The following is a 23481-nucleotide window of genomic DNA, read 5'->3' on the forward strand; positions in this document are numbered from 1 at the left end:
ACGTCGCACTTTCAAATTCTCATATGGCAACCCCCACGATATAGTGCCCGGATCACTGTCCGGGTACCGGCACCTGCACGCTTTATTGATCAGAAGGGATGCGAGCGGGATACTCTTGCCACAGACCTCACATCTCAACGCAAGCAGCACGAACCACCGCCCTTACACTGCAGGGTTACCTCGACAGGCGGGATCCAACCATCGTCCCTGCCGGGTGCATAGCGTCTCATAATCTCAATATAAAATAATAGTGCAGTGGTTTTTCAGAAAATAGTTTTTCAATACATCAGTGATTCATCATCACACGTTCGAGTCCTTGACTTATCTCAGCCACCGTCGATTCATATTTTAATCCAAACTCAACAGTTCCTCAATTCTCATCTCATATATCAACCATTCATCACATAACGTCAAACCATCCTCAGCACGCTAGAAACCTAGGCCTCCGTTTTCTAAGTTTTCCAAATAATATCAACTAGATCCATGAAATTTTATCCCATGTTTTAACTTCCCAAAACTAGGCCCAAAAGTCTAAAATAGTTTTAAAGAAGCTTACAACCTTGTTGAGAAGGTAGAATAGTTGAAAACAAAGAAAAATTTGAGAAACAGGGCGTGTGCGGCCGCACAGGGGTGTGCGCGCGCACGCTCCGGAAGATTTTAAATGCGTGTTCGTACGCACAGGGGTGTGTGTACGCACAGGTGCCAAAACTTACGAAATCTGTTCACTCGCACAACCTATGCCAGCGCCCCCAACAGACTGGCCTTCCCAATGTGTGCGTGCGCACAGGTGTGTGCGGACGCACAGGTTGCAATTCATCCTTAGATATGTGTGTGCAAAAACTGTGCTAGCGTTGCAAACAGAATGTATTTCCCTGTCTGTGCGTGCGCACATGTGTGTGCGTCCACACAGATCAAAATTTTTGCAGGTGCGTCCGCACAGGGGTGTGTGCTCACACATATCAGAAATCATAAAATTCTGCAACTTAGCAGAGTTTCAGATTTTTAACACCAACTTTGAATGATCATAACTTCCTCTACAAAATTCCAAATTTCACAAATTTTATATCGATTTAAAGGCTTTTCAAAGATCTTTAATTCTAAATAAATTTCATAAAATTTTCAAAACCGAGGCATAAGTTATGATCGAACAAAGTTCACCAAAAACCCAATTTTACCAAACTTCACAATTTCCCCAATTTCTTATCATACACATTCCAAACTATACCAACCATTCAAAACTCAATTTTTCATCAAAATTAACCCTTTGTGTCATAATACACCAACCTCACTACATTCTCCTTCTCATTTTATTACTCTCAACTTCAACATCAACTATTTAACACTTATGATCAAACCACATTCAAACTTACCCTTTCATCAATCTTAACACTACAATTATCATAATAAACCAACTTTCAATCCATACAATCATTCAACATCATCATATCATTGTAAATCAACATAATTGAACCCAACATTCATCAACTCATCATAAACCATCATATATCAACATTCAACATATCAACAATCATTTTATTTCAAACCTATCCTATAGATCACTAGCCTAAGTGCCCATGAATATTATATACTACATAGAAAAAACTGAAACCATACCTTGGCTGATCCCCTATATGTCCAAAACTCAAAATTGAGAACCAAATGAGCTTTCAACAAAAAATGCAACGACCAATGCAACTTCAACAAGCACCAACAAGCTCCAAACTCATAATAATCAAGCTATATACATATAAATCACAACAAATCAACCTAGGGTTCTATTTAAACATAAAATCACAAGGGTTTGGTGGCTCTTACCTTTTCCAACATATTTGGATGTCAAAACCCAATGCTAAGCAAGGATTAGAGTGAACCTAAATATCCAAAATCACAAAAACTCACTTAATCCCAAAGCCCTAGGAACCAAAATTTTGAAGAGAAGAATATAAAATATTTTGTGGTTACCTCTCTAATTTCTTGTATGGATTTTGTAGAGCTCTTCACAAGAAACGCGTAGCTGCAAACAGTGCGGCGATCGGAGCTCTATAGCTCAAGATATGAGCTTGGGAAGATTGAAGTGAATAGTGTTTAAGAGTTTCTCTTCTTCCCTTCTCTTTCAGCTGGGTGTGTGTGTTTGTTAGTGTGTTATGCTGAAATGGGTTCACTAATTGAGCCTTTTATATGTTGGGCTTGGGCCCGGTCCAACCCGTTAGCGTTTTTAGCCCGTTTGGCCCAACTTCGGACCAAACCTTTAAAATTAACACCCAGGTTTTAAGTTCTAATATTTTTCTAAGGTTTTTGATGATTTTCACTTTTTCTTGTGCAGTACCGGGCAGACTTGAACCGGTTCAACTAGTTCAACTGCCAGTTCGTGGTTTTTCACAATTTTTCACAGAAAGCACATTTTCTAACTCAGAAAGACCCACTAAGTCCAAAAATCACCTTTAAATCCTCAAATTCTCATTCTAACTTTTCGGAATCTAATTTAGACAATTAATCACTTAATTAACTAGTTGATTAGTTGTGGTTCTTACACATGTTCTCATCTCTCTCTCACAAATCCTTATTTCTCACATTACAACACAACACTATATGTTTTCGCATTCAAATTGAAATTGAAATTGAAATTGTAGCTCAAAGATTCTATATCTTTAAGATTCCCCATTCCCCAATTTTATTTTCAAGTAGTCACTCAAATTTCATTCCATAAACCCCTGAATGCCAGTGCTGTGATTGGACCCACCTTCTGCTGACGATGATGCCAGCACTGCGGAGAATCACGGTAGTTGATACTGGTAGGTTGCTCCTCAAGGATCTCGAGAACAATGGCGAGGACGACTCCTCTGCCGCCAAAAAGCCAAAATCGGAGAAATTTCCTCTCAACAGATGCCAATTCACCAAGCCTGCCAACGAATTTGGCGCATTTGTAACGATCCACATTTTTTAAATAATTTAAATATGAATAAGTTATAATTTATTTTATAAGTTGGAGTTCCTTATTTTTAGAAATTATTTTATTATAAGTAATCAAATTAATTTTATAACTATTTGAATTTAATCAAGAAATTAAAAATTTTATAACTATTTGAATTCAATCAAATTCATATTCTTATATATATTTTTTATGATGAAATATTTTACATAATTAAAAGTTCATGTAAGTTTCAAAGTTCATTTCACTATATGGAACAATGAGAGAAAAACTCGGATTCTATTCCTAATGCTCCATATGCAATTTCTGAGGAGTTCATGAATCGTCTCTTTATTGAATACAAAATTGACTATATCATACATGGCGATGATCCCTTGCCACTTTATAGTTTAGCATACTGATTAATCTGAATATATTTAGATTATATTTCTTTTTGGTTTACTATATGTTTATTAATTCTTTTAGAGACATTGCAAAGTATATTAATATTTTTAGAGATCTACTTGATGTAACACACTGGTTTTGATATATCATTGGCTTCATGGTATTTTTTAGGTTTAATTAATCTATTGGTCCTTATAGTTTTGCGAAATTTTTAATTAGGTCTCTATACTTTTTTTTTTCTTTTAATTGGATCCATGCACCAACTTTTTTTTTTCAATTGAGTCACTACATTTTTTTTCTTTTTATTTGAGTCCCTGCACCAAATTTTTTTTTAGTTAGATCCCTATACAATTAAGCCAATTACTACCAAGAGGAACTTAATTGAAAAACAATTTGGTGCAGGGACCTAATTAAAAGGAAAAAAAGTTTAGGGACCTAATTAAAAATTTTGTGAAACTATAGGGACCAACAGAGAAATTAAACCTATTTTTTATATATTGGCAATTTTCCACAGAGAAGAGACACAAAGGGTGTCTGTGATAGTTTCAGAGATAGGTTCTAACATTATGAGTTATCACTAATCTTCAAAATATGAAACATTTTGATCTTTGCAAAATTTTAGTAAATGGTGATACTTGTCTATGTTATAATATTGTGAGGAACTTTTTTATTGGGATAATCTATTGCCATTTCATCTAACTTCAGGAGCCTGGAGCGAATGCTTGAATTGTATACATTAATGGGGCAATTGATATGTTCTATGCAGGGCATGTTGAGGTACATAAAGTTTCATACTATTTTAATCAAGTTTCAAATTTCATTCTCCCAAAGGCACTATATTAGCTAATACTCACAGATGGTATTTTTTTATTGACTTATTATTTTCTGTTATTCACTACCCTTTTAGATTCTTAAGTGGGCTAGGGAGCTTGGAAATTTTCTTTTAGCTGGTATCTATTCAGATGAAACAGTGAGGTATAGTTTCTTATTTAGCAAATTTGATTTTGATTGGTATTATCTAAGTATGATGTTAACACTAGATAAGAGGGTAACAAGTAACAACTTACCTTTAGGGAACACCGGGAGAGTCACTATCCTATTATGCGTCTTCATGAGCATAGCCTTAGCGTGTTGTCTTGCCGTTATGCCAATGAAGTCATTATCGGTGCACCTTGGAGAGTTACAAAAGATATGTCAATTTTTATGTGTGCAGTGTGCTTGTCTTTTCCATTTCCCTAACCATTCTTAATCAAGCATTGAATGAAATTATTTATGTTCATTTTATATTTTTTGTTCCTTTGAATCAAACAGATTATTATAACTTTTAATATCTCTTAAGTTGTGTTGCTGAGAACTCACTTAAGGTAAGTTCACTGAAAGCTATTTTGTTCATATATGGCAAAGATATTATCTTTCTTTTTTGCTAGTACTGATATTAGAGCATGTTGTCTTGTTTAATTTGAAAGTGATCCTTATGAGGTTCCGAAGAACATGGGGATATTTTGCTTGCTTGAAAGCCTGAAAGATACCACCACTACTTCTGTAGCTGAAAGGATAATAGCTAACCATGAAGCTTACAAGGTATTGTGTCTCTCTTTGTTTTCATTCATTTGTGCAAAATTTTGGAAAATTTTAACTTCCCTAAAAATCTGGGTTTGTGACTTTTGTATATTTATAGTATATCACAAATTGTATGATTCCCTTCTTGTTATTTTCAATGCCACTGCCGGTGCTTCCTATCTTGCTTCTTCTTGTCTAAATTAATCGAATGGCATTTGGTTTCTTGGTTGTTTTCTTCTTTCACATTATATCTTTCTTTTATATTTTTTCTTTTCCAATTATGTGCCCTTAGTTTACTCTGATTATTAATATATTTAGAAAAGCCAATTTTGGACCTAGTGTAAAGAAAAAAAAAATTATATAGGTGAGAATTTTCATTATGTTCTAATTAAGAAGGTATTTGGTTATTTATCATGTTTGTAAATAGCAATGGTGATTGATAAACCATAATTTTATGGTTTATCCTGTATTGAATTTGGTGGATTTTATCAACTTTTTTCACATTTATTTATTAAAAGAGCATGGTTTTAGAATTCCCCCTAAATTGTGCTTAAGAGTGAAAACATACTTTTTAGGCCTTACAATTGCTAAATTTAATTCACTTTAATTCTATTCGATGTCTTGATATGTTTGTTGAGTGATTCCAGGTTTATAAGGTAAGGATTGGATTGAAGAAATGAAGAAAAAGCATACAAAGTGGAGAATTCATGAAGAAATGAGGATTTGTAGAATTCAAGACCACACGTACGCGAGATCCATGCGAGATCCAGGCTGTATTTCTTGTTGGAAAGTTTCACGCTAAGTTTAAATACGAAGCGTTTTTGTTTGCCTCTTTTATTTCTCTTTGGGAATACCCACATGCTTTTAATGCTCATCAATTTGGACGTTACTTTTTTGCTTTTGTCGTTTCTTTTCCTTCTTTTGTTTGAAATCAAAGAAGAGGTTTTTCTCTTTGGCTCGTTTGTGCATTTCATTTTGAAAGAAGCTCTCTTCCTTCTCTGTTTGTCCTAGTGCTCATTTTTCTGCACTTCTTTTCCCAGCGAAAAAAGGAGTTTCCTTTTCTTCGCCAAAAGGCTCATTTCTTTCCTTGGCTTTCTTGAGGTTTCCATTGGTTTTACCGCGCTTGCCCCTTCTCTATCGCTCAGGTTGGTTTTTTCTTCCCCTATTTTTCTTTCATTATGTTTCTTTTGTGCTTTGTATGTTTTGCTTGTCGCTGCTCATGTCGCTTTTCGCCCTTGCATGCCCTTCTTTCATAGAAAGTTTTAGTCTTTGTTGAACTTTTGGTAGAAAAAGGTTGAAACTTTCTTTGATGTTTCTCTGCATGATCTGTGATAATCATGGTCTTTGCTGTCTATATGAAGAGATGCTGAAAAAATGATACTGAACTTCTTGTATTTTTTGAGAGGGTTAGGGCTGGTTCAGACTTTTACGCCGTTTTCTCTTTTCTGGGTTCTTTGCCTTGTTGTTGCCTCCAAAGGGTGCCCCTAGACTTTATTTACTTGATCTTCTGCTTCCTGCGAGTCCTAGGGCTTCCTTTTGTTGCCATATCTGACATTTGCTGATTGCTTCTTTTAGTGTCTTCTTACTATCCGAGTTATTTGGTAGTGACCGCTTTTTCTTTTCCTTGCTATAGGGATAGTTGGCCTATGTCTTCACGAAAAAATATTGTTGAGATGTCTTCAAAGGTTCCTGCTGGTATGGCCGATTGGCTGCATTCGATAATTCTAATGTGTGTGACTGTAGCTGACCCCGAGTACTGTGTAAGGCTTAGGAGGTTTCATAGGATTTGTAGTGACAGGAACGAAGAGAAGAATTATGAATTGGTGTCACCTGACCCTGAGGAAAGGGTTAGTTTTCCTTCTTTGACTCAGGGAGAGCGGCCATTCTTCTACGCTTACAACTACTTTTTTAGTCAGCTGAACATTACCATCCCTTTTTCTACCTTTGAGATCGACTTATTGTGGTATTGTAACGTGGCCCCTTCCCAGCTCCATCCGAACTCATGGGGTTTCATAAAGATTTTTCAACTGTTGTGTCAGGAGTTAGGTGTCCGACCTACCCAAAGTCTTTTTCTATATCTCGTGTTGACAAAGCCTTGGTAGCTAAGAAGAAAGCCTATTGGATTCCTTCTGACCCTGTTCGGCCATCTTCTGGTGTTGCCACTGTTGCTGGTCCTCCCCCAAAACGTCAAAAAATGCTGTTTCTCATGATCTGAATGACAAGGACTTTGATGGTGTGAGTTTTGCTACTGAATTGATTGCTCCCCATGGTAGTATTTCTTTGGATGATGTGTCTATTCTTCGTTATCTTGATTTTGTTGTAAGTAGTAGTATCCGAGTGGCCAATGTTGGGGCGGCCCTTTCTCAGGTTATCAAGGAGTCCCCTGTTCGTGCTACTAAGGCTTTTATGGAGGAAGCCGAGGCTGAGTTTGACAGAATTAAGGGCTTGAAGGATGAACTGGATGCCAGGGTTGCTAAGTTGGAGCTGGATGTGGAGAGGGAGAAATCCCGAGCTACTGCTGCTGAGACTGCTGCAAAACTGGCAGAGGAAGCGGCAAAAAAATATAAGGAGAGCTATACTCGTACTTATGGCGAGCTGCTGGAATTTAAAGAAAGGCTTGAGTCTGCCCATGCCAATTATACCGAGCTCCAGGGTCATCTGGTGGGCAGCCTGACTGATGCATATGAGAATTTGAAGGCCCAATTCCGAGTTCTTGCCCCTGAGCTCGACCTGACTCTATTTAGCTTGGATAATGTGGTAGAGGACGGAAAGATAGTGTGTTCCCCTGATGATGAAGATGAGGGTCTTCCTCCTATGCCGCCAGCCAAAGCTTCTGTAGCTTCAGCCTCTTCAACTCCTTCAGCTGAGGTGGCTCCCCTTGGGTCTGATCCTGATGTGGAGATACTGAATGGCCCAGATGGGGTTGTCAATGCCATCCCTCTTGCAACCAGACCTCCCTCTCCTAAGGATGCTACTACTGGGGAGAATTTGAATCCTTTATAACTTTTGTGTATTGTTTTAGTCCAGCTTGTGGACTTTAGACTTGTTCGTTTTTGTAACTCTTTATGCGGTTGACCTCTTTGACACTTGGTTGCTTTTCTTAGCAACTTTTATTTTGCAAAAACAAAACACTTTAAACTCTGAGGCTGCCTTTTAGGTGGCCTTATAAGTCTTTAATGTTTTATTTATGATAGCTGTATTTTGCCAAACGTCTGGGGTTTTACGTTTTTTGCAACCCTTTGTATTTACGTATTTCCCAGTCTGACCTCCTTTGGTTGAGTTTTCCTTTCTTGCCTTTGGGGGTCTCACCTTTGTTTTGACTTAGTGCTGGTTAAATTTGTATCAAGTCGGGTAGTCCCTGTGACTTGGTGGTTGGGCTCTTGTCTGATAACATTTTAGTGTTCTTTTGCAAAGAACCTTTTTAGTTTCGAACGACTCTTTGTAGCCTTGTTTGGAGATCGCGCCTTTTTTGAGCGGAGTTGTTCCCCTTTCAGAGCCTTTTGAGCCTTAAGTTGTCTTCAACCTTTTTGGCTTTTGACTCGTTCTCTTTTTGAGTTTGTTGCTTTGGATCGTGCCTTTGGCTGATGTCGACCCGTCCGGGCTTTTTAGTCATATTCCAACAACTTTTCAGGTAGTGTTCAAAGGGGAACCTTTTCTTTATAGTTTGTTTGGATGACTTTTTTAGCGCCGTTTCATCTTGTGCCTTTGCTTTTTAAGTAGTGTCTTTTTTGAAGACTTCGTACCTTTCAGCAAAGCACTTCTGGTCTTTCATGGACCTTTGCGAGATGTCTTTGTCCCTTTTTAGTGATCCTTTCACTGGTCCGACTTCTCTGTCGGGCCTTCTTAAGTTATTTTTAGCAATCCATTTTTAGTCAGACCTCGTCAGGTCACTTTCTATGGATTACTTTTTATAACTTCTTGCATTAATCTGCTTCTACGCTTTCACCTTGCCGACCTCTTTGTAATCGGACGATGAATTTGATTTTCACCTTGCCGATCTCTTTGTAATCGGTCGATGAATTTGATTTTCACCTTGCCGACCGATTACAGCCGACCTCTTTGTAATCGGTCGATGAATTTAGTTTTCACCTTGCCGACCTCTTTGTAATCGGTCGATGAATTTGATTTTCACCTTGCTGACCTCTTTGTAATCGGTCGATGAATTTTTGCATTTTTATGAGCTTAGATTAATGCGTCTTGGTAGGAAACTTTTTAGGGAATCTGAAAACTTTATTTAAATAGAAGATAAAAATATAAACAGGAATATATACATATGTGTGCTTACCCTTCTAAGTCTGTAGATCTTGGCCTGGCACCTCATTAAAAAACCTTTTTAGGAAAAAGAGTGTACCTTGACCTTAGATCTTTATTATTCTCTAACTATAGTACCTTCTTAAGTTACAGGCATGCCATGACCTTGGTAGCTCTCGCCCTTTGAGGTCGGACACCTTGTAGTAACCTTTTCCCAGTACTTTCACAACTCTGTAAGGTCCTTTCCAGTTGGCTGCTAGCTTCCCTTCTCCTAATCGACCTGCTCCGATGTCATTTCGGATTAAGATGAGTTTGTTGGTGGCGAAACTTTGCTAGACTACCTTCTGATTATATCTTAGGGCCATTCGACGCTTTAGTGCTTTCTCTCTAATCCGAGCTCTTTCTCGGGCTTCCGGAAGTAGGTCGAGCTCCTCCCTTTGAATTTGGGAGTTGGTCTCTTCATTGTAGAGGATTACTCTGGGAGATCCTTCTTCTATTTCCTCTGGAATCATTGCCTCCATTCCATAAGCAAGTCGAAATGGTGATTCTCCAGTGGTTGTGGTGTTGTCCGATATGCGCATAGAACTTGTGGGAGCTCTTCGGCCCAGGCTCCCTTGGCGTCCTGTAATCTTCATTTTAACCCGGCTAGTATGACTTTGTTGGTGGCTTCCGCCTGTCCATTAGCTTGTGGGTGTTCTACGGAGGTGAACTGGTGCTTGATTGTTAGATCAGCTACCAATTTCTAAAGTCTGTGTCGGTGAATTGAGTACCATTATTTGTGGTGATGGAGCATGGGACTCCAAAAATTGTGATAATATTTCTGTATAAAAATTTCTGACTTCTTTGGGCTGTGGCATTAGCTAATGGCTCTGCTTCAATCCTCTTTGTGAAGTAGTCTATACCTACAATGAAAAACTTGACTTGTCTGGACCCCTGGGGGAAAGGACCAAGGAGGTCGAGCCCCCACTTTGCGAATGGCCAGGGTGAAGTAACGCAGATGAGCTCCTCAGGTGGAGCTATGTGGAAGTTGGCGTGCTTCTGGCATGGTGGGCATGTCTTGACAAACTCTGTTGCTTCCCTTTGCATGGTCGGCCAGTAGAAACCAGCTCAGAGTACCTTTTTGGCAAGGGCTCGTGCCCCAAGGTGATTGCCACATATGCAACTGTGGACTTCTTCAAGAACTTCCCTTGTGGGAGAGGTCGGGACGTATTTTAGGAGAGGTGTAGAGAAGCCTCTCTTATATAGGACATCTTGTATTATGGTGTAGTACTGTGCTTTTCGTACTAGCATCTTTGCCTCCTTTTTGTCTACTGGGAGTGTTTCTGATTTGAGGTAGTTGATTATGGGAGTCATCCATCCTTGATCCTGTCCTGATATGGCTAGGATCTTTTCTTCCTCCAAGGTCGATGGATTTCGGAGTGTTTATTGGAAGAGGCTTCTATTGTTGTCCCCAGGTTTGGTGCTGGCTAGTTTTGAGAGTGCATCAGCTCGGGCATTTTGTTCTCGGGGTATATGTCGGACCTCATATCCCTTAAATTGTCTGAGCTGTTCTTTGGTTTTATCAAGGTATTTTCTCATAGTGGGATCCTTAGCTTGATAGCATCCTTCTATTTGCGAAGTGACTACTTGGGAGTCGCTGAAGATGGTAAGTCTTTAAGCTCCCACTTCCCTAGCCAGCCTCAAACCAGCTAGTAGTGCTTCATATTCAGCTTGATTATTCGAGGAAGGAAACTCGAACTTTAAGGAGAGCTCGATTTGGGTTCCCTGATCGCTTTCTAAAATGACGCCTGCGCCACTTCTGGTTTTGTTTGAGGAGCTATCTACATAAAGGCTCCACGTTATGGGGGTGCCCCGGGTGTCACTATACTCTGCGATGAAGTCGGCTAGGTACTGGGATTTAATAGCTGTCCATGCTTCGTACTTGATGTCGAATTCGAACAACTCGACTGCCCATTGTAGGATTCTTCCAGCTAAGTCCGTCTTCTGTAAGATCCCCTCTATGGGTTGGTTGGTCCGTACTCTGATGGTGTGAGCTTGAAAGTATGGTCGGAGTCGTCAGGAAGTAAGTATGAGGGCGTAGACAAACTTTTCTTATCTTTTGATAGTTTAATTCAGCCTCTTGTAGGGCCTTGCTAATGAACTAGATGGGTTGTTGCCCACTTTCGTCCTCTCTGACCAACGCTGAGGCTATTGCCCGACTCCCTGTGGCGAGGTATAGTATGAGCTCTTCATCTTCCCGAGGTCGAGTAACGACAGGTGGTTGCCCCAGAATTTCTTGAAATCTTGGAAGGCTTGTTCGCATTCTGGGGTCCACTCGAACCTCTTTCCCTTCCTTAATGTCACATAGAAGGGGAGAGATTTTAAGGCTGATCCAGCTAGGAACCTAGATAGAGCCGCTAGTCTTCCATTAAGTTACTGGACCTCTTTAACACAGGTCGGACTTTTCATGTTGAGTATTCTTTAATGTTACGTAGAAGGCGAGAGATCTTAAGGCTGATCCAGCTAGGAACCTAGACAAAGCCGCTAGTCTTCCATTGAGCCGCTGGACTTATTTGACACAGGTCGGACTTTTCATGTGAAGTATGGCCTGGCACTTATCTGGGTTAAGTCGCATGCCATGTTTTCTTATTGTGTTAAACAGTTTAGTGAGGTCGGGTAACAACGATTCCTCACTTTGTGTTTTTACCAGCATGTCGTCTACATAAAGCTCCATTAGGTTTACAATGTGATCGGCGAAGAATTTATTCATCAGTCTTTAGTAGGTAGCCCCTGCATTCTTAAGTCCAAAGGGCATAACTATATAGCAATAGTTTGCTTTCGGGTTAAGAATGATGTCTTCTCTTGGTCAGGTTGATACATTGGGATCTGGTTGTATCCCGAGTAAATGTCCATGAAGGAGAGGTATTGATAGCCTGATGAAGCGTCGACTAGTGTGTCGATGTTCGGGAGTGGGTAGGGATCTATTGGGCAGGCTTTGTTGAGGTCGGTGTAATCGGTGCACATCCGCGACTTGCCGTTTGACTTTTTGGACCAGCACCACATTGGCTAGCCATAGTGGGTATTTTACCTCCCTTATGAACCCTACTTCCAGCAAAGTCTCTACCTGTTCCTCTACAGCTTGCAACCTTTTTGGGTCGAGCTTCCTGCGTTTTTGTTATACTGGCCGAGACCCTGGGTATACGGCTAACTTGTGGCACATTAGTCCGGGATCAAAACCAGGCATGTCAGTGGCCTTCCATGCAAAGAGGTCGGAATTATCTCTTAGGAGTTTTATTAATAATTCCTTTAAGTCTTCTCTCAGATTTGCTCCTATATTTATTGTTTTGTTTGGATCATCTCCAATTTGGACTTTTTGAGTCTCACCTTCTGGCTGTGGGCGGAGTTCTTCGCGAGCTCGAATTCCCCCGAATTCTATAGTATTGGTTTCTTTTCCTCTGGGATCTCCTTTAAGGTTCAGACTTTCGTTGTAACAGTGTCGTGCGATTTTTTGGTCTCCTTTTGTGGTAGCGATCCCTTCTGGAGTGGGAAACTTCATGCATATGTGTGGAGTGAAGACCACGGCAGCGAGCTGGTTTATTGTAGTCTGACCTATCAATGCGTTGTAGGCCGAGCTCATGTCGACTACAATATAGTCTATGCTCAGCGTCCTGGACCGAGTTCCTTTCCCAAAGGTCGTATGCAGGGAGATGTATCCTAGTGGTTGAATCGGGGTGTCTCCGAGTCCGAACAAGCTATTCGGATATGCTCTGAGCTCTTTATCTTGTAGTTCGAGCTTGTCGAAGACGAATTTAAATAAGATGTCCGCGGAGCTTCCCTGGTCGATTAATGTTCGGAGGAGGTTAGCATTGGAAAGTATTATGGTAATAACCATGGGGTCATCATGCCTTGGGATGATGCCCGTAGTGTCTTCTTCAGTGAAGGTGATGTTGGGGGGGTCGATCAACCTATCTTCTCCTCCAACATGGTACACCTCCTTAAGGTGTCTTTTGCGTGATGACTTAGAGATCCCTCCTCCTGCGAATCCTCCATTGATCATATGGACATGCTTTTCTGGGGTGTGATTGGGACGTTCAGCTCGTCCGGCCTCGTCATCCCTTCTTCTTTTTCTTGGCTCGTCTGCTTTATTGGCTACGAACCGATTTAGTCGCCCTTCTCGCGCCAGTTTTTCACTGACATTCTTTAGATCAAAGCAGTCGTTGGTGGAATGTCCATAGATTCGGTGATATTCGCAATACTCTGTCCGATTTCCTCCTACTCTTTTATGTTTAATCAGACAAGGGGGCGGGATCTTTTCAGTGTTGCATATCTCTCTGTATACATCCACAAGTGACACTCTGAGCGGAGTGTAGTTGTGGTACTTTCGAGGTTTTTCAGCAAGATGATCCTCCTTTTTCTTGGACTCTTTATCCTTATCTCGAGGTGGGTGGGAGAATCCAGATTTTGAGGTTTCTCCTAATTGTGAATTTTCCTCCATATTGATATACTTTTCTGTCCGTTCTTGTATCTTGTTCAGAGATGTTGGATATTTTTTGGATATTGAGTGGCTAAAAGGTCCCTCTCTCATGCCGTTGATGTGCCCCATGATGGCTGCCTCTGTTGGGAGATTTTGTATGTCGAGACACGCTTTGTTGAACCTTTCCATGTAGCTGCGAAGGCTTTCTTGATCTCCTTGTTTAACTCCCAGTAAGCTTGGAGCATGTCTGGTCTTGTCCTTTTGGATGGAGAACCTGGCAAGGAACTTTTTGTCTAGGTCGTTAAAACTTGTGATTGATCTTGGAGGCAAACTGTCCAACTACTTTATTGTTATTTTTATCAGGGTAGTCGGGAAAGCTTTGCATCGAATTACATCTGAGGCATCTGTGAGATACATCCTGCTTCTGAAATTACTGAGATGATGGCTTGGATCAGAGGTACCATCATATGGGGTCATGTCAGGAGCTTTGAAATCCTTTGGGACTTTAGTTTTCATGATCTCTTTAGTGAATGGATCTTGATCCTTGCGGGAATTATCTTCATGGTTGGAATGAGTAGTTTTGATTTTGAGATCGGCCTCGAGCTTTGCGAGTTTGTCCTCTAGCTCTCGGCGACGTCTCGCTTCTCTTCGAAGGTCTCTCTCAGCCTCGCGTTGATGTTTGGCCTCTTGTTCCAGCTGTTTGAGGTGATTCTGCTGTTCACGGAGGGCATCTAAGATTTCGGTGTTTCGAGATTGCTTGTCCCCCTTGGTTTGAGGCACATCCTTTGATGTGGCATCCGTATATTTAAGCAGGGTTCTTCCAAACCGGAGTTGTGATCGTTGTCAAGGTACTCCGTCATGATGAGGGGATGGCTTCCAGGTTCCCCAGCAACGGCGCCAATGTTCCGAGGGTTACCTAAAACTGAAGGTCGATCTCAGACGAGATCTGTTGTGGTGGCCGGAGCTGTTGGATCCGACTTGCTGAGCCTTGAGATGTTGCTGATCCTTGGTCACCGGAGGGGGGAGGTACCTACAAGAGACTCCGATGCTTAAGTTAGCACGGGCTTTAAGCAGGTATTTTCGTGTAGAATCAGAGTATGAGTTATACCTGGGTGCTCTAGTGTATTTATAGTAATTTGGTCAAGCTCTTTGGGAAGAGGTTGGTGTCGACCAACCTTTATAAGAGGTCGGTCGTTTCTGTCTTCATTCAGGTCGGCTTGCCTAGCTCGACCCATGGTATGAACAAATCCTAATCCACAAGTCCTAGCCACCTCACTAATTAACTTAGTGGAAGGCTAGAGTCAATGGACACCAATTATCAACACTTGGACATTAGCAACTCAATTTCACCTAAGTTACCATCCCAAGCCAAGAACACAAAAATCTACGCTAACATCCTTCCAATCATTTAATCAAACACTTGGAAGGCATAAAAGGAAAGCAAGATAAAATTGCAAGAAATGTAAATCTACAACTACCAATCGCAAGGAATTAACAATAACAACTCAATTCAACAATAACGGAACATCAAACATAAATTGCATTGAAGGAAAATAAAAGGAACAAGAGTGCATCAACAACAAAGTAAACAAATACAAGAAGTAAAATGCCAAACTAGGAAAGTAAAGGTAAAGGAACAAAAATTGATAAAGGAAAAGTAAATCAAAGCATGAATTAAACCTAGATCTAAGAGATCCTAATCTACATCTAACCTAATTCTAGAGATAAGAGAGAGATCCTCTCTCTAGAAACTAACTAAAGCATGATGAAAACTAAACTATGTGCTTCTCCCCCTTGACCTATCTTGATTTCTGCGTGTAATAAGCTCTGGACGCAGTTGGATTTGGGCCTAGAAAGCTCAGAAATCATGGGTCACGCGTACGCATCATTTGGCATTTTTACTTCCCACGCGTATGCGTCATGCCACACGCACGCGTCGCCATGCGACTTCACATTCACGCGTGCGCGTCATTTCACGCGTGTGCGTCGATGAATGTACTCCAAATCCTTGATTTTGCATAATTTCTCCACTTTGCATGCTTTTCTCTTCACTCCTTTGATCCATTCGTAGCCTTTTCAACCTGAATTCACTAACAAACATATCAAGGCATCTAGTGGAATCAAAGGTGAATTAAAATTATCAAATTTAAGGCCTCAAAAGCATGTTTTCAGACTTAAGCACAAATTAAGAAAAATTTATAAAACCATGCTGTTTTATTGAACAAATGTGAGAATAATGGATAAAATCCACTAAAATTAAGCATAGAATGTACCACGAAATAGTGGTGCATCAAATCTCCCTACACTTAAACCAAGCATGTCCTCATGCTAAACCAAGAAAGAGACAAAGGGTACTATCATTTATTCAATGCAAACTAACTAGATGCAATCTACCTACATGTAATCTATCTAAATGGATGCAATTACTTAGTCAAAATAAATCAACTTCCAATAATACATATATAAGCATAAGGGCAGAAGTTATTAACTACCAAGCCAAACCCACAATTGAATTGAGTTATTAAAGATTATACAAACTTGCAAGAAAAGTGATGATTCTAGGTGAAAGCATGTAATTGAGCAATCGAACCATCACCGGATATGTATCCGCTCTAGTCACTCAAGTGCATAGGGTTGATTCACTCAATTCCCCCTAATCATGCTTTCCAAGATTTATTTTTTATCTAACAATCAACAATTATTTCATGCATGCATACAATTATCACGAGGTCTTTTCCATAGGTTGTAATGGGGCTAGGGTCAAAGTAGGATTGTATATGGTCAAGTGAGCTTGAAATTTGAATCTTTAATTAACTTAAACTTCCCATCTAACCTATATAACAACCTATGCAATTCTAAACAAACCTAACTACCCATTCTTCACTTTTTCATACACTCATGCATTCTTTTTCTTTTATCACAACTCATACGCATTGATTTTATTGAACTTCACTTTGGGCATTTTGTCCCTTTCTTATTGCTTTTCTTTTTCTATATTTTTTCTTTTTTTTTATATATATATTTTTTTCTTTTTCTTTTTCCTTTGTATTTTTTTTCTTTTCAATGCATATGGTTTTACATTTAATTAACACATGAGTATGTACCCAATTCCCAATATTTACAATAGAAATACAAAATACACCCTTTTTTTTCTCAACCAATGTCCCAAGTTTCCCCACACTTAAATGATATACACACTCACTATCCTAAGCTAATCAAGTATCCAAATTAAGGACATTTATTATTTTTCTCTTCAAGGCTTGTAATGTGCTAAAATTAAGAACAAGTGGGTTTATCATAGGCTCAAAGTTGGCTAACAATGGTAGATAAAAGGTAAAGCTATTTGGATAAGTGAGCTAAATGAAATGATGGCCTCAATCATATAAATGCATGTATACGTGGAATAATGGACATAAAGAATCAAACAAATCAAAGATTACAATCATAAAAAGAGAATAATGCACACAAGAATCAAAATAAAGTGGTTATATGATGTAACCACACAATTAGGCTCAAATCTTACATGCTTGTGTTCTTAGCTCAAAATACGTTCCACAATATATAATTCAAGCAAGTTCAATGAAAAATTTTTACTCAAATCAATTGGGATGCCCTATAGATAAATATTCTTCAAAAATTTCATTATACTGACTAAGCTTGTTATGTATATATATGCAAGATAAGAAAATGCAAGTAAGAATCCTAAAAGCCCTAAAAAAATTTGAAATGCAAAAGTGTTGGGATTAGAAATTTGTCACCCAAAAGCGCCGACTGGTCGGACGACCTCCCCACACTTAAAAGTTTGCACCGTCCTAGGTGCATTCAAAGATGAGCAAGGGGGTACGGCGACTGCACGGGTTGCCACCTTCAGCTGGTGGATCAACCGGCTGCTGCATGCTTTTTTCTTCCGCTTTTGTTCTTGCTTATGGTGACTCATCCTGAAAATAGAAGACAAGATAGTAAGAGAAGTAAATGCAAAAGCAAGAAAGCATAAATTGTTGGAGTGAGGTAAATCACTAGAATTTAGTGAGTGAATTAGTGTGACATTTATGAAAATAGGTGTGTGAATTCTAATTAGGCACCCTTTAGAACATACACACTATCATAGAGAGCTATGTCACAATTACACAAAGAAAGTATGTACTTTACTCATTCAAGTGTGCTTGAGATGCTCTAAACTCGTAGGTTAAGGCAACCAAACAAGCAATAAAGAAGCATGAAAGCATTCAAGAGAAAAACATATGGATGCATATAATCAAGAAACACAATGCATTAAGATAAATGCACAACATCCATCAAGAGATTGCCTAATCAAAGGAAAGGATTCAAATCACATGTGGCCAAATCATGCAATTCAAAAGATTTAACATGCTCAAAAGGCAATTTTCATGTACTTGGTGTTCACAATTGTTCAACAAAGAAATTCAAAACCAAGTAGCAAAATATAACCTCAATAATGAAACCCAACAATAGCAATTAACAAAAATGATGTTAAAATAACATCTCATCAATAATCAGCAGCAATAGATAGTACACAAGATTAACAATCCAAAACATATACACAAAAATAGAAAATTAAACATAAACTAAACTGACTAAACAACTAACTAACTAACTAAAAAATATGGTGTTAGATTGTGATTGGTAGTGTTGGATGATAGGTGAGAGAAGGAAAAGAAAAGAGAAGAAAGGAAGAGAAGGAAAGAATGGAAAAGAGGAGAAGAAAGGAAGGTGATGAAACACGGCTATCCACGCCTGCGCGTAAGGCGACGCGTGTGCGTGGTGAGGTGAAATGGGAGCAACGCGTACGTGTGGGTCACGCGTACGCGTGATGGGTTATTTAGAGCAGCGACGCGTACGCGTGAAGTGATGCGTACGCGTGGGCAGAGTTGTGCCTCGCGTAGAAAGTTGGCATGAGGTAGGCACAACTCTCTGTATTTTGTATGGAGGTGAGAATTTTGAATCCAAGCGTACACGTGGGTGACACATGCGCGTGGATGGTCGAAAAACTTGGGCTCATGCGTACGCGTGGGTGATGCATACGTGTGGGTTGGTGCTCTGTTTTTCAAAATTTTTCCATGTTCTTGCACCAAACCAAGCATTTCAAACCTCCAAACAGCTACCAAAACACCACAAAAGCTTATTTAACATACTAGACTATACCAACTAAACGCAACAAACCAATCAAAACATGAAATTAAACTAATTTTACTAATATTTATAAAAGAGAAAAAATGAAAAGATGTTACCATGGTGGGGTGTCTCCCACCTAGAACTTTTATTTATTGTCCTTAAGTTGGACTTATGGGGAGCTCCTCATCAAGGTAGCTTGTGCTTGAATCCTTCTTTAAACATCCACCAATGCTTGGACTTCCAATAACATCCATTCTTCAAAATTAATATCACCAAGTCTTGATGGAGTTCTGCTAAAGGCTCCCAAAATTGATCCTCATGTATGCCGGGATCCCAAATCTTGTTTCTACACCCGTCCTTAAATTGATCATCATTAGTCCATCCGGGTGGCAAGCATGATGAATTCTCAATGAAGTGCCAAATTCTCCTTCTAGACCCACCTAATTGAGCACTAGTCCAACCTTTGTATCTCATCTTTGATGTGTCAACCAAAATGAGCCTAACATGAATCTTCCAAACACTACACAACTTCCTCTTACTCTTAACTCCACAAAGAGCTCTAAGTTGCCCATCTGTTTCAAGCAAACCATATTCAAGTGAGAAAGTAAATCTTAAGGGTAAGAATTTTACCCACTTGAATGTTGTGTTGGATGGTGACTTAGGAAGGGATATCTCCAATGATTTTGCAAGTGTCATTCCTTGCTCTTCCTTGGTGTCTTCCACCACTTGATAACTTCCTTCAGCTTCTCTTTGCTCGTCAACTTCTTCCAAATCTTCCTCATCATCAATTAAATCAAACCTTGGAGGTTGTGTGAAGTCCACTTCAATTTCAACTTCACACCCAATGGAAGAGTCTTCAACAAGGTCACCAATGTCACTTGGTGTAGAGTTGTCTTTAGTGACCTCAAATTCATGCCCAATGGGGATGGATTCAATTTTAGACAAGAATTCATCGATGATTGAATCCATCTCTTGATTAACCTCTTCAAAGTCTCCAACTATGATATGCCTTGGTGGTTGTACACCCTCCTCAACATCGATTTCGAGCTTCTTGGAAGGAGATTCTTGAGATTCCCATGGTGGTTCTGCATCTCCTTAGTCTTCAACAATCATAGCTTCCTCCAATTGCTCCAATATAAAATCCCATTCCATATTCTCACCCGGAGTTTCTAATCTCTCCTTCATGCTACACTCTTCTATTGATTCTCCACAATTGGCGATGGGATTACCTTGAGTGCATGAGTATCGGGAGATTGAAGCGTCCAGTACCTTGGTCATGGTAGCCACAAATTCTAGTACGTCCCTTTTCATCTTTTCTTGTCCTTGAAGGAATAGAGTGAGAGAATCATCCATTGGGGCTTGGGGTGGATAGGAGGGTTCATTACTTTGGAGAAAGGGATCATAATAGGAAGATGGTTCTTCTTGATGAAAATATGGAGACGGTGTGTATTAAGGTGGTTCTTGGGAGTAATTGTGTTGGAATGTGGGTGGTTCTATGTGTTTTCACTCATAATGGTCACAAGGATGAGGTGGGGGTGATTTGTTATATGATGGATGAGGGTCATAGGAAGGTATTTGGTAGAAAAGGGCTTGTGAGTATGGTTGAGGGCTATGTTAAGGATGAGGTTCATAGGCATATGGTTGTTGATAGTCCCAAGAAGGTCTACCATAACCATTGGATTGATATGCACTAAGAATGGAATTATACCTATAAGAGACCGGAGGAAGTTGTTGCCAAGAAAGTTGTCCATGAGCTTGAGGCTCCTCCCACCTTTGATTGTTCCATCCTTGATGCATATTCTCATCATAATCTCCATTTCCTACAACATAGTTATAACCATACTCATAGCCAAAGGGGTAAAAATTCATAGTGGAAAGATAAAAATAAAAACTATAAGAGATAAAGGAAATAAACTACTAAATCAAAACTAGCAAACTAATCAAAAGAATAAACTATTCACAATATTAACATATGTATAATAACCAATAACAAAGCACACAATTGCAATTCCCCGGCAACGACGCCATTTTGATGAAGAGATTTTTAGTTGGTAAAGAATTTCACAATTGAAATCTCGTTGCAAGTATAGTTTCTAAACCAACAAACAATCCTCAATCAAAAATTTATTTGTCACAAGTACAAACCCCAATAAAATAACCGAAGTATTTAAACCTCGGGTCGTCTCTCAAAGAAATTGTAGGGAAGTGTTCTTGTTATTGGTTATGGGACAAGTATTTTGGGGTTTTGAATAAGGAACAAGAAAGACAAATGGCAAGGATGTAAATGGAAATTCTAATAGTAGAAAGTTCTTGGCAAGGGTTGATGGTTAAGGATCTTTATCCTTACTAATAACCACAACATGATAATTGCAAGGATCAATCTCATTAAGTCATCCTCTAACAAGTGAAGGAAAGTCAAATGAGCTACACCAATCCTAATCCACAAGTCCTAGCCACCTCACTAATTAACTTAGTGGAAGGCTATAGTCAATGGACACCAATTATTAACACTTGGATATTAGCAACTCAATTTCACCTAAGTTACCATCCCAAGCCAAGAACACAAAAATCTACTCTAACATCCTTCCAAGCATTTAATCAAACACTTGGAAGGCATAAAAGGAAAGCACGATAAAATTGCAAGAAATATAAATCTACAACTACCAATTGCAAGGATTTAAGAATAACAACTCAATTCAACAATAAAAGAACATCAAACATAAATTGCATTGAAAGAAAATAAAAGGAACAAGAGTGCATCAACAACAAAGTAAACAAATAGTGGTGCATCAACAACAAAGTAAACAATTAAACATAGAATGTACCACGAAATAGTGGTGCATCAGGAGATTAGGGTCTCTGTGGTAGAGGCTAGAACCCAAAGGAGCAGCATTCTCTGATCTGGAAGATTTGACCTTGTCTGTGTCGCTTTGAGTAGGATTGCCAAGGCAATGAACTGCTAGAGCTTCACCCTCGTTTAGATTAGATGACCATGGCCCTAAGGCATTTGCTCTGAAGCAGATGGGATTGATGACCGTGGCCAACGGCGTTGATCACATATAGCCTGCCATAGAAGAAATCATTCACAAGCAAAGGAGACAGTAATACCAAACTTAATACAGAAAGACAAAGCAACTCCAATCCTTAACCATCTTCCTATCCCTGATTATAATTTAATTTACAAAGCATTTTATACACTTTTATTCCTTTCATGTCAACTTAGTTTAGATCTCACAAATCCAACAACTTCTGATTCACCTGACAAAGACCTGCAAGATAACCACAACTTGCTTCAAACCACAATCCTTGTGGGATCGGCCCTGACTCGCTCAGGTATTATTTGGACGACCCAAGACACTTGCTGGTACAGTTGTATGGAGTGTGGGGATTTGTGCACCAAGTTTTTGGCATCGTTGCCGGGGATTGTTTGAGTTTGGACAACTAACGGATTATCTTATTCCCTAGATTAGGTATTATCTTTAATTTTGTTAGCTTTTCTACTTTTATTTTCTTCTTCCTATTTTTAAAAAAATCAAAAATATTTTTAAAAAATTTATTTTCTTTTCTTTGTTTAATTTTTGTTCTTGGTTTGAGTCTTTTTATTTTTGTTCTTGTTGAGTTTTTCGAAAATTTTGAGTCTTTCTTTTAAAAAAAATTTCAAAAATAGTTTCTTTGTTTGAGTCTTATGTCAATCTTTAATTTTGGTGTCTTGTTGTGTTTTTCTTTCATACTTTTCAAAAATTTTATGTTTGGTTTTCAAGAATTTTAAGTTTAGTGTCTTTTACATGTACTTGTATTTTTTGAATTTTTTGAGTTTTGTTCTTGGTGTTCTTCTTAATCTTCAAAGTGTTATTGCTTTTCTTTTTGTATTGATCTTAAAATTTTTAAGTTTGGTGTCTCTTTGTGTTTTTCCTTCAAATTTTTGAAAACTTGGGGTCCTAGATCTAAAAGTTTTAAGTTTTGTGTCTTTTACTTGTTTTTCTCTTTCCTCACTAAATTCAAAAAAAAAAAGTATCCTTTATATCTTTATTTTAATTTTAAATTTTTATCTTATCTTATCTTAGTTTTCAAATTTCAAAAATCAAATCTTTTCAAAATCAAATCTTTTTCAAAAATGTTATCTTTTTCAAAATCTTATCTTATCCTTTTTCAAAAATCTTATCTTATCTTTTTCAAATATAAAATTTAAGAATTCAAATTTCAAATTTCAAAATTAAATCTTTTTCAAAATCAAATTTCAAATTCTAAAATCAAATCTTTTTCAAATCTTTTTAATTTCTCATCTTGTCTTTTCTTATCTTTTCTTATTTCAAATTTTAAATTCAAATCTTTTCTTATCTTTTATCTTATCTTGTTTTTCAAATCTTTTCTTAATTAGTTAGTTGTTTTCTCTCTATTCTTTTTCAAAACCTCCTAACTAACACATTCCTCTCTCTTCTTATTTTCAAAGATTCTTTCTTCTTCTCTCTCTTCTATTTTCGAAATTCACTGACTAATTTTCAATTCGTTTTAATTAATTAACCTAAATTTTTCAAAACTAATTAATAAATAAAATAAAAATAAAAATGTTTTATTTCTTATTTATCTTTTCTATTTCTAATTCTTCTCCTATTTACTTCTATTTATTCGAATTCTACTCCTCTCTCATCTTCCATCTTCACTTTTCTATCTTCTTCTTCTTTCTTCACATCTCACTAGGAGTCTTCTATACTCAAATCATACATAGAAGCTTCCTTTATTTCTTTTCTTCTTTTCTTGTTTATGACCAGGA

The sequence above is a fragment of the Arachis ipaensis genome, chromosome B08 (assembly GCF_000816755.2).
Source record: "Arachis ipaensis cultivar K30076 chromosome B08, Araip1.1, whole genome shotgun sequence".
Lineage (NCBI taxonomy): Eukaryota > Viridiplantae > Streptophyta > Magnoliopsida > Fabales > Fabaceae > Arachis > Arachis ipaensis.